Genomic DNA, 12,129 nt, shown 5'->3' on the forward strand with positions numbered 1-12,129 from the left:
GCTGATTCATCCGCCTGTTACGACCAGTTTACCACCACAAGCGCGAGAGACTTCCTGAACTTCTGCCAATTTCTCGGCCCTCTTTCAAAAGGCCGTTGGCAGGACGAGGAGGACTTCTTATACCTGAAGTCTTCGGTTACCATTGCTGATCATTTTTATTCTAAATCTAAGCAGTGGCGATGCTCGAACCTGGGACCTAGGACGTTTTGATTGATAGCCATAGACGATATCAGCAGACCGCGGCTCATAGCCTAAAGGACTTTAATACAGTATTCTCCTTCAGTTTCAGTACTTTGCTCCCTGAAATTGCTTTGGGCTCGTAAGCCTGCACATGGAGCAAATCTACATTATGTACTAAGAAGCAGCAAGGAAAGAGCTATTACAATTACATTCTTCGAAGTAAGTGTTGAGCTTCACTTTTAATAGAGAAATCACATTTTTAATATAAAGCGAATAAATAGTTTCCTGAAAATTCGCCATCAACTTATATCATGTATTGTACAGAGAGCATACAGAAAATAAACCGACAAATCTTACTAAGTTGTAAGAGTAAGTACACGGAAGTATTCAGCTACGGCCCTGAGGAGTGTCGAAACTTTTTTGCATGTGTTTGTCGTTCCGATTAGAGATACAAGAAACTAAAGTGGGTACATGAACTGTGCTTAATAGCTTTCCTGTACATGGATGTCATCTTTCAGTACTCCTCTGTTCTCGAAGTACACTCCTGGAAATGGAAAAAAGAACGCATTGACACCGGTGTGTCAGATCCACCATACTTGCTCCGGACACTGCGAGAGGGCTGTACAGGCAATGATCACACGCACGGCACAGCGGACACACCAGGAACCGCGGTGTTGGCCGTCGAATGGCGCTAGCTGCGCAGCATTTGTGCACCGCCGCCGTCAGTGTCAGCCAGTTTGCCGTGGCATACGGAGCTCCATCGCAGTCTTTAACACCGGTAGCATGCTGCGACAGCGTGGACGTGAACCGTATGTGCAGTTGACGGACTTTGAGCGAGGGCGTATAGTGGGCATGCGGGAGGCCGGGTGGACGTACCGCCGAATTGCTCAACACGTGGGGCGTGAGGTCTCCACAGTATATCGATGTTGTTGCCAGTGGTCGGCGGAAGGTGCACGGGCCCGTCGACCTGGGACCGGACCGCAGCGACGCACGGATGCACGCCAAGACTGTAGGATCCTACGCAGTGCCATAGGGGACCGCACCACCACTTCCCAGCAAATTAGGGACACTGTTGCTCCTGGGGTATCGGCGAGGACCATTCGCAACCGTCTCCATGAAGCTGGGCTACGGTCCCACACACCGTTAGGCCGTCTTCCGCTCACGCCCCAACATCGTGAAGCCCGCCTCCAGTGGTGTCGCGACAGGCGTGAATGGAGGGACGAATGGAGACGTGTCGTCTTCAGCGATGAGAGTCGCTTCTGCCTTGGTGCCAATGATGGTCGTATGCGTGTTTGGCGCCGTGCAGGTGAGCGCCACAATCAGGACTGCATACGACCGAGGCACACAGGGCCAACACCCGGCATCATGGTGTGGGGAGCGATCTCCTACACTGGCCGTACACCTCTGGTGATCGTCGAGGGGACACTGAATAGTGCACGGCACATCCAAACCGTCATCGAACCCATCGTTCTACCATTCCTAGACCGGCAAGGGAACTTGCTGTTCCAACAGGACAATGCACGTCCGCATGTATCCCGTGCCACCGAACGTGCTCTAGAAGGTGTAAGTCAACTACCCTGGCCAGCAAGATCTCCGGATCTGTCCCCCATTAAGCATGTTTGGGACTGGATGAAGCGTCGTCTCACGCGGTCTGGACGTCCAGCACGAATGCTGGTCCAACTGAGGCGCCAGGTGGAAATGGCATGGCAAGCCGATCCACAGGACTACATCCAGCATCTCTACGATCGTCTCCATGGGAGAATAGCAGCCTGCATTGCTGCGAAAGGTAGATATACACTGTACTAGTGCCGACATTGTGCATGCTCTGTTGCCTGTGTCTATGTGCCTGTGGTTCTGTCAGTGTGATCATGTGATGTATCTGACCCCAGGAATGTGTCAATAAAGTTTCCCCTTCCTGGGACAATGAATTCACGGTGTTCTTATTTCAATTTCCAGGAGTGTATTTGGACAGTTGCGTTGCATACCATCGAAGTTGTTGTGTAGCAGTACCGTAATGCCCGAACACTTCAGAAAGTAACATCCGGATACAGAGGATTATTAAATATAGAATATCATACCACGTGGAAAAGAAATATTTAACTCTTTTGTTGGATTGGTGAGCCAAACGAAAGCGTAAACCTTCCTACAAAATTCCTAAATTCCCTCAATGTTCCCGGTATAACCGAAAAAAATCAGGTTTTACAAAACAGCATAGAAGTGGAAATATTAACCGAAAATAAAACAAATTCAAGTCAGTATCCATACCATAAATTCCTCTCATTTTGACTAACAATTCATCCTTAGAAACGCTGCAATTTCCGATAAGAGTAGCGTACAGAACGGTTTTCAATAAAGCGGGACTGCCAACATTCCGATGTTGCGGCGTGAATATAAACGAACAGTGTCTCACATACGGAAAATTATACGTGGCTTGTTAGCGTGTTGGACAGTCACAAATCTTTTTCGTCTTTGTACCCGAAAGTCAAACGCTAAATGTAATTTTTAGGAATTTGACTTCAAATAAATTAGGTGCTAAAATCAGACAGTTAGTATCACACTTTTTGCAATGAAAAAAAAAAGCTATGAGGGAAAAAGCGACCAAGTGAAGAGTGGTCTTTTTTATTTCGTGTCACTACAGGTGAAATGTTGTAAATATTCCCCTTTCGTCCCAGATTACATTCCATCCGTAGTTTATCAGGCTATCTAAAGTGCAATTAAATGTTTCGACCTAAAAATTACGCTAATGAGAAAATCAGATGTACATCAATCAAGCGTGTCGCACTCCATTTCGCAGTGATAGAGCCTGGGCACGTCGCATTGAAAAATGGGGGCTTTCGTTCCACAACTAATGTACGTTGCTGGAACTCTGCTCACGGCAAGCAGACCTTGATCAATTCCACTAACTATGTCGGAAAGTTAATAAACACTCCATGAAAATGCTTATAATGGACAAGGGACTGTTTAAGAATCACGATATTTGTGCCCGCATCTCGTGGTCGTGCGGTAGCATTCTCGTTTCCCACGCCCGGGTTCCCGGGTTCGATTCCCGGCGGGGTCAGGGATTTTTTCTGCATCGTGATGGCTGGGTGTTGTGTGCTGTCCTTAGGTTCGTTAGGTTTAAGTAGTTCTAAGTTATAGGGGACTGATGACCATAGATGTTAAGTCCCATAGTGCTCAGAGCCATTTCAACCACGATATTTGTGAAGCCCGAAGCCATTCGCATGGTACCCTGTAATTGCGTAATTCTGAGTAGTAGACTTTTAATTCCCACTAGTTGCAGGAATTAATGACAATACATTGAAGTTAGAGTAGACTAACAATCTACGAAAATTAAAACGGCGATGAAACACCACTATCGGACACGGGATAACAGGGCACGAACGGGAGTAAAGCGGCACTCTAATACCGAAACACACACCATTCATTTGAGAAAATTTCGTTGCGCGCTGAATAACGAGGTCAGTTTTGTCCGCTTTCGCTAATTTCGTTAGCTCATTGTATTTCATCATCCTGATGAGAGCAGAAGTTAAGTGTTTCTTTTTGTGACTATGAGCTACATTTCTTTCACATATAACGTGCATATGTGACTGTGGGGTCATGTTACGTAGGCCAATAATACTGAAGCCAGTAAATTACTGTGGACAGTAACTGTTAAACACCTACTGCAGGAAGCACCTTTATTTGGATCTTATTTGTAACAAGAAACACGTGTGATTAAAGAAAGGAGGAAAGTTGATACCCCTTCGACGTCGAGGTAATTAGAAACGTATCAGCTGGAGAAGAACAAGGAAGTTAACGTCTGTGACCTGTCTATCCGAAAGAGTATTTGAACCTAACTGCCCTTATGTATGAATCAAATGATTGATGATTTCTCTATCATTCTCAGTGAAACCATGTCTATTAAGAGCAACAAATTCGTTTCATTTATTTTTAATTGCAACAATACCTACGTTACTTTAGGCTCCCCCTTTATATGCACTAGTGTTTCATTGTGAGAAACGAAAATGACATTGTTTCTCGCTAGTGGCTTCTTCTCTGTTGACAGCAAAATTTGGAGAACAAATCAAAGGCGTAGGTGCTGAGGAAAAAAACATCGACATATACGAAAGGATTACGAGAGCGCTCAGATACTAATGAACTACTATTACGAAACGAATGTAAATAATATTACACTTCTTTTAAATTTCAGTGCACATAACTACAAAATAACCGCTTGACATAATGATCTATATACAGAAAAATGTAAATGTTCGTTTGTTCAGAGTCTTAAATCTTCTAAAGTTCTTCACCGATTCTTTGCAATTTTGATACAACGTTGCATTCGAACTCAAGCGCGTTTTTATGTAGCTATCGTAGCGCCAACTGTCGAACCTGAAAGCAACGCACGAGTACTAAATATTGCCCGCGCTTCTAGTGCTTCTTGGCAGCTGCTGCTTCGTTCTCTTGCACGTTGCCGGTTTTAATAGAAAACAGGCAAATTATAATTCAGGCTTATTGGACTATGATTAGAACACTACTACGCAGTATGAATCGTCTGAAACTTCGCAATCCTACCGGTTCGCATTTTCTAACTGTGCCACTATCACTGAGACCACTATCCTTACATATCCAGCAGCAGGAGAAGCCTCTTATACCCTCAAACGACTTGGACTGGCTACGGACCTGGATGTCCATGCTAGAGGCTTGAAATTTATATATGTTTAGTAGTTAACGTAATGTGACTGAAGCAAAGTCGGGAAGGGTTCTTTTGAAAATAGAGCCCCCGATTTCTTTCCCCATCAACGCAAAATCTGAGGTTTCGCTCTGTTCTATGTGGCATTAGTATTGACGAGTTGTGTTATTTCTATTTCCTTTCTAGTTTCAGTCCATTTAATGTCTCAGTTTGTGACACATTTTTGAGTATTTACATCCTTAATACACTTTCCTAGTCGACAAGTACCAAAAAGGCTGCTCTATCAACGAATTTACGTAGTTAAAATAAACTCTTTACATGAAAATTTGTGTTGTTTACTAAAAACTAGTGTACATAAAATTTCCATATATGACTAAGGAATACATTATAGACTTGACACGTACCATGCAAGACAGAAAAGCAGGACAAAATTCGTTTCTACAAAACCAATATGATTGTACAGATGTACAGATATTCAAGTGTAAATAATTTTCCATTCCTAAACAACATTTCAGTCCAGGAAGTATCAGATATTAACAGTAAATCTCACAAAATTGTTTCTGAATTTACTTCAGAATGGAATGCACTACATTCAGTAAAAGAGTATGCGAATAAAGCGAAAAGGGTGTGGTAACGATAATTTCGGCAACTAATCGAATGTCTCCAGTAAATTTTCTCCTTACCACTTGGCTTATAGAATTGAATCATTAAAACTGGAAGACTTGGGGCCAGCAGCGGCTGATCTATGGCCACTGCTCGCCTTTTTGGGATTAAATAGTTGTGTCAGTGTGATAGTCGTTGTTGAATTCAGTGTTGCATTACACTGTGCAATGTTCTGTAGCGAATGTGGACTGTTTAGGATTAACGTGTCACGCAGAACAAAGTCAACGCAACGCCGACTATGATGGTACAAAGAGTAGTCATTTCTGCTCCTGTCCAACTCCACTACAACGTCAGCTGCTGCACCACTCTATATCCCACCTCCCATTGACGTTGGAGATAGGAAAGGAACTGAATCATTTCATTCTCAGAGGAACTATTCTGGCATTCCCGTTATCCACGATAGGAATTCACCTTTCTTCTTCCCTTTCTGGGAGTTCTCTACACCACTTGGTATCTCCATCTCCTTTTATCTTTGCAGTCCTCTTCTAGCATAGCTCTGCCCTGCGTCGCATGTCTGACCCCATTGTTCTTTTTCTGTGCTGTGGAAATCTGCAGTGCCATATTTTAGAAGGCAATTTCTCCTCTGGCGTTGTTCTCAGATGTCCACACCACGTTAGCTGTCTATTTTCTATTGTGTCTACAATATCCTTAACAACTCTCATCTATTCTCGTATCACCTCATATCTTAAGAACACCAAAAAAAATAAGTTTTGCCTCATCCCGGTTCCCAAAACTCCTGAAAATAGACGTTGACTGTGAATATTGTATCACAGACCCAGTCCCTGTGACTGTTCATATATGTCACTAAACCAGCCCAAAGAAGTAAACAACCATGTAGGGAGTAGTGTCTATTAGACGGAGGGGGTCCGACGGGCTATCAGTTCCAGTCGTTCCAGCAGGAAGGAAGTACATGGCTCGTGTTGTCTGTATTTCAACCATGCCTAGACCGTCACTACCGCGCTTCGATCGCGTCCGCATTGTTACTTGGTGCCAGGAAGGGCTCTCAACAAGGTAGTATCCAGGCCTCTCGGGCTGAACCAAAACGAAGTTGTCCGCACATGGAGGAGATACAGAGAGACAGGAAGTGCTGATGACATGCCTCGCTCATGCCGCCCAAGGGCTACTACTGCAGTGGATGACCGTCGCCTACGGATTATGGCGCAGGGGAACTCTGACAGCAACGCCACCATGTTGAATAATGCTACTTGTGCAGCCACAGGACGTCGTGTTACGACTCAAACGGTGCGCAATAAGCTGTTTGATGCGCAACGTCACTCCCGACGCCCCTGGTGAGGTCCATCTTTGCAACCACGACACCAAGCAGCGCGGTACAGATGGGCCCAACAACATGCCGAACAGACAACTTAGGATTGGCATCACGTTCTCTTCACCAATGAGTGTTGCACATGTCTTCAGCCAGACAATCGTCGGAGACGTGTTTGGTGGCAACCCGGTCAGGCTGAATGCCTTAGACACACTGTCCAGGGAGTGCAGCAAGGTGGAGGTTCCCTGCTGTTTTGGGGTAGCATTATGTGGGGCCGACGTATGTCGCTGGTGGTCTTGGAAGGCACCGTAACAGCTGTACAATACCTGAATGTCATTGTCCGATCGATAGCGCAACGGTACCGGCAGCATATTGGCGAGGCATTCGTCTTAATGGGCGACAATTCGCTCCCCCATCGGGAATATCCCGTGAATGACTTCCTTCAGGATAACGTACTATTTTTTTAAAATTGCAACCAAAGCACACGCCGAGTCAGGAAATTATCAGATCCGCTTTCCGCTCCCCAATAGACTCCACAGTCTCACACCTTAGTACGATTCCTTTATACCCCTGTAGCATAACGAGTTACAGAATGTAATTTCCGTATACGTTGTCTTCAAGTACATTTACGGATTTGGTTCTCTTTGTGTTGGAAAACCCATTCCTCATATTAAGACGGTACTGTTCACAATATTCTACCACGCTATCCTTTATCATTCACAAGACCTTTCCCAAATTTTCCTACTCTCTTGTTTTACTTCCAAATAGCTCGTCAGTTGATATCAAGAGGCCAAGTGCACTCCCTCCCAGAAGTACCATGAAAGAAAAACCTCTGGCAGTACCGGGAATCAAAACCAGGTCGTCCAAACAGTTGACGTCCTGATCATTTAGTTTCGGAAGTGAGCTGATTATAAGAATATTATATCTTAAGGAATGGACGAGCAGCTATTTTCACCTCCATTTCGCAGGAAGTTGTATAGTAAGAAGCAAGGAAGAATACATTCACTACGAGAAATAATCGCCTTATTATACAAAGTGGAGATTTTATTCAGAGTGATTCAGAAAATTAGCAAAAGCCTACATAAGCTATTCTGAGATTATATAACAGCTGTTGCATATTAACCTACAGGATATGATGAATGGTAGAATAACCTTGAGAGCATCAGGAATGACACATTACATCGTAAAGCAGTATGTTTACCAACTGTCCAGGTCACTTGACACTTCAATGACATTGAAAACTGCAAAGTGCACCAGAATGACCCATAGTGATATAATTCTAATCCAATGATGTCGCCAATCAGTCAATAATTACAAATGAAAAGCCCATCCTCTCCCCCTCCAATTCCCGTTCACCTGTCATCAGCCAGTCATAGTGGAGCTAAAAGTGAATGAAACAGTGATAAATCCAAGATGGTGGAAATAGCCCCATTGCATTGGTGGTAAATTTAAAATCATCTTCAGTCAATCACAGAGCATAATCTTCATCTCAAAAATGAAAAGAGCCAATCTAAACAAATTCAAGATAGAGGACCTAAGCTAATTTTGTTAGTGGGAAAGTTAAAATCCTCGTCCCCTCTCCAGCTCCAGCCGATCATGGTCCAATAAAATGAATGAATCAGCCGCCTGTGGAACTATCTCAGTTGTACTTTACATCACAAGAGCTGATACCTAATGACTAATGGGTGACAGCTAATGCTTAACACCTAATGGCTAATGGATAATGCATAGCGCCTCCAGGCAACAAATGTAATACAATTTTCTCACCAGTAACTGACATCGAGAATTAGAATAATATTTAAGACCTAGTAATATCTACTGCCCAATGCATAATGCCTAACGCCTAATGCTATTTCGATGTTATTTCATAGTGTTGACACAATTTGGTGGTAGTCTGATATCGTTTTGGAGTAATGTGATACAATTTTAGAGTAATTTGACACACTTTTGCGGTAATCTGGAACACTTTTGGGGATGTAATTTGATACATCTCACTTTTGCACACAACATCAAAAAATTACATAAAATATTTGCAAACGTGCCTCATCGTCATTTTATCCCTGATTCATACACAATGAGGATCATCAGGTGTTATAACGCTTTTTCACACTCAGTAACATTTAACACCTAATGGCTAGTTAAGAATGTATGTTTCCAGGCAATAACACTACAGCACAATGCGTTTAAAAATTAGTTACACAAAAGTAACCCTTGATTTTGAATAAGGTAAATAACTTACAGAAATATTTGTGAGCCGTGGCGAGCTGGCACCAGTCTTATTTTGTTCATGTATCGTTGAGATCTATTGTGGTTGAGGTAAGCTACCTTTGCTTTTCGCGTGTCTTACCTTGCTGCTTAGCAGGCGAAGCGACTTGGTTGTTAGCCTTCGACGGGTAACCCTGGAGATCTCGTTGTATTCGCGGTTAGACTAGTGTCAACGGCTGCCAAACGAGCGTGATGGCCGTTACACGTTGTGGTGCGAAATTGGTTGGGCGTTTTGCCAACATGGGCAGCTTGGAGATGCAATTTCGGTGACCGCTGGGAAGGGAATTTAAAGGGAAGCGGTGAATCTGTGGAACCCGCTTCTCGTATTTTGTACCCGATATGGAATAAGTTGTCGTATTTATTTGTTCACCGACGTATTCAAAGATTTTAAACTTTATTATTATGGTGAGACTTAAGACGCTGTGGAAGAGTTCAGTTGGCCTAGTTAAATGGTGGCCGTTATTTGAAAATATTCTAAGAGGTAGTACTAGTGCTTTGTGTCTCTTGCAATCAAATTATTTTATGTTGCTGTTTTTAAAGCCTGCACTCTATTAACACAGTTGACCCTGTGTGAGTGAGTCAAAAGGATCTGCCGAGTGTCTCTATGTTTCAGAGTTGTTGGAATGTCATTGTGATTCGCGCAAAAACTTTTGGTTGTGCCAGCGCCTTGGCGGGGAGTGAAACGGCATCGGAGGTCTAGGCCTGGCAGTGTTTAAGAACCTGCCCACTACCGGAGTTGTTCACATATAGCCTTCCAAAGTTTAGTATTTATCTTCCTTCCGTTAACGCGAGTTAAGGTGGTAGTTATATATATATTGTATGTACCCTGCATATGAACTTGTTTTCTTAAATATTACGGTCTGGCAACTGGCTAAACCTTAAACTGAATAGCAGCTGCTGAGCTCCTTGTGCAGCTTGTTATAGTAATTTTTTTATTAACACGTCTGAGCACGTTAACATTTATATTTTGAAGATCAGTGTTGCTGTTGTAGTTTTTTATTTAAGTGGTTCTATCATTTTATGTAATGTCATCTTAGCTTGGCGCAAGTGTTGAATTGTTATTAAGTCACCCTATACCTGTAATTCTTTTCATTATATCTATTTTGAGGGAAGTCCCATATGGGAGTTTGAAGTTCTCAAGTGTTAGTAGCCCTGTTTTCTTAATTTGGAATTGTTTTTTAAAATATTGAGTACGTTGGGTTACCAACTGTATTTGCGAAGCTTTATCTATGGCTAGTCCACAATTTGTAATTGTCAATTTGTAAAGGGTTAATGTTAACAAACTGTCTTCATTATACATTTGTGACTACCAACCATGATTCCATCCTGCTTCCTCGTTTATGGTATTTAAGACATTGTGTGTAAGTGAGGTACGAATAAGGAAACAAGTATCAATTTGATACAGCACTGAATGCAGTATATCTTCAAGTTTTATTTACAAATGTTGAATGTGCCTGTTTTCTGACAAATCTTATGAAGCCTGTTTTGTTGTATGGTGACAACTGCATGTGTTATCCATTGTCGCACCTCGTCGATGTTTCCCGGAAGCGAATGAACGACACTGCCTTTCATGTAACCCACACAGTGAAGTCCACTGGGGCTAAAAGAAGTGATCATGATGACCAGGATATTGTTCCACCAAGCCCAATACAAGTTGGCACATTCGTATGGAGACATGTGAGAGCTTCATGGCGATAATATTGTAGCGTACGATCTAGCTGGAAAATAAATTCCATGCCCAAATCATGTTTTAATTACTGCATTAGATAGTGTTCAGGCACGTCCAGGTAGGATGTACCAGATACAGTTTACTTAGCAAAAAAGAAAGGACCGTAAATCTTGTTATAGCAAGAAAAATATTTATCCTAGCCGAGACCGTATATGTTCGATTACGTGACGAGGTTTCTGCTCATCCCGTATCCGATCATTATGCAGATTAAATTTACCACAGGTATGGAAGGTGACTTCCTCATCGAACGTAATTTTACTAGGAAAATTATCTTCGTTCTGTATTTTACTAAACATTTCTACACAACTCACCTCGTTTTTCTTTGTCACCTTCTCTTCAACATCGTAACAGCTCCTATTTGTTGGGTTTCAATGACAGGTGTTTTTGTAAGAATCTTCCATACAATAACACTAAGCATATTCAACTCGAAGCAGGCATGTCTCATTGATTTACCCTTGGTAGACATGCCAGCTTGTTTTTATATTCATGAATATTATTCAGCTACACAAACAACTCTTAATGTCGAGTGTGTAGCCCATAAGAGCACGATTTTGCAACACTCAGCTTTTACGTCGCTCAGCTTGCCTGTGGAGAATTAATTAAAATAAAAATTGAATAAAAATTCAAGACAATGGAAGAGTTAAACATATAAATAAGTACAGGCATTACATAACACAAGACAAACGGACACATATAGTCAATACAATAGACTTAAACCATTCAGTTTATAAATTACAATATTTTTTTCCTTATTAAGTAAACAGTTTTACTCTAAATCGGCCGCCAACCTTAGAGCATGTTCATAGCTGTTGTCCCTTGATCAATATAAGGGTTCTTACAGAAACATTAAGTAAATAGCACTATATTATTTAGTACAGAGTACAGTTTTTTCCTTCACAATTGGTTTTTCCTTCTTGTTGCCCTACATTTACGTTGCCAATATCATCACAAATAGTGAGGAATACATTAACGACACGTAGTATTACGTCTAGAGAATTTTATATTTATTGTCTTCCCTGTCTTACGAGGCTTGTGCAAAAGTAGTGAAACTGTCAATACCAAATTGTTTTGTTAAGTCCGAACTCGCCAGACTAAAGAAGCTATTGATCACTTTACATTTTTTTTCACATATGGTATGTTACAATACAACATCACCGGTGTTTTGAGGTCTAACTGTGTTGGTGAGGCAGTAAATTTATCCACAGGGCCGTGACGCTGCGTCACCGCAATAAACTTTGGAGATATGACGGTGGGACTTGGAGTCCCGCACCGCCCTCCAACGTTGACAGTACTACATCAGTCAGGCCGAAGAACTTAGCCCGACATGAGCAGGTACGGCGGGAATATAGTGGACAT

This window comes from Schistocerca gregaria, chromosome 5, assembly GCF_023897955.1.
Source record: "Schistocerca gregaria isolate iqSchGreg1 chromosome 5, iqSchGreg1.2, whole genome shotgun sequence".
Classification (NCBI taxonomy): Eukaryota; Metazoa; Arthropoda; class Insecta; order Orthoptera; family Acrididae; genus Schistocerca; species Schistocerca gregaria.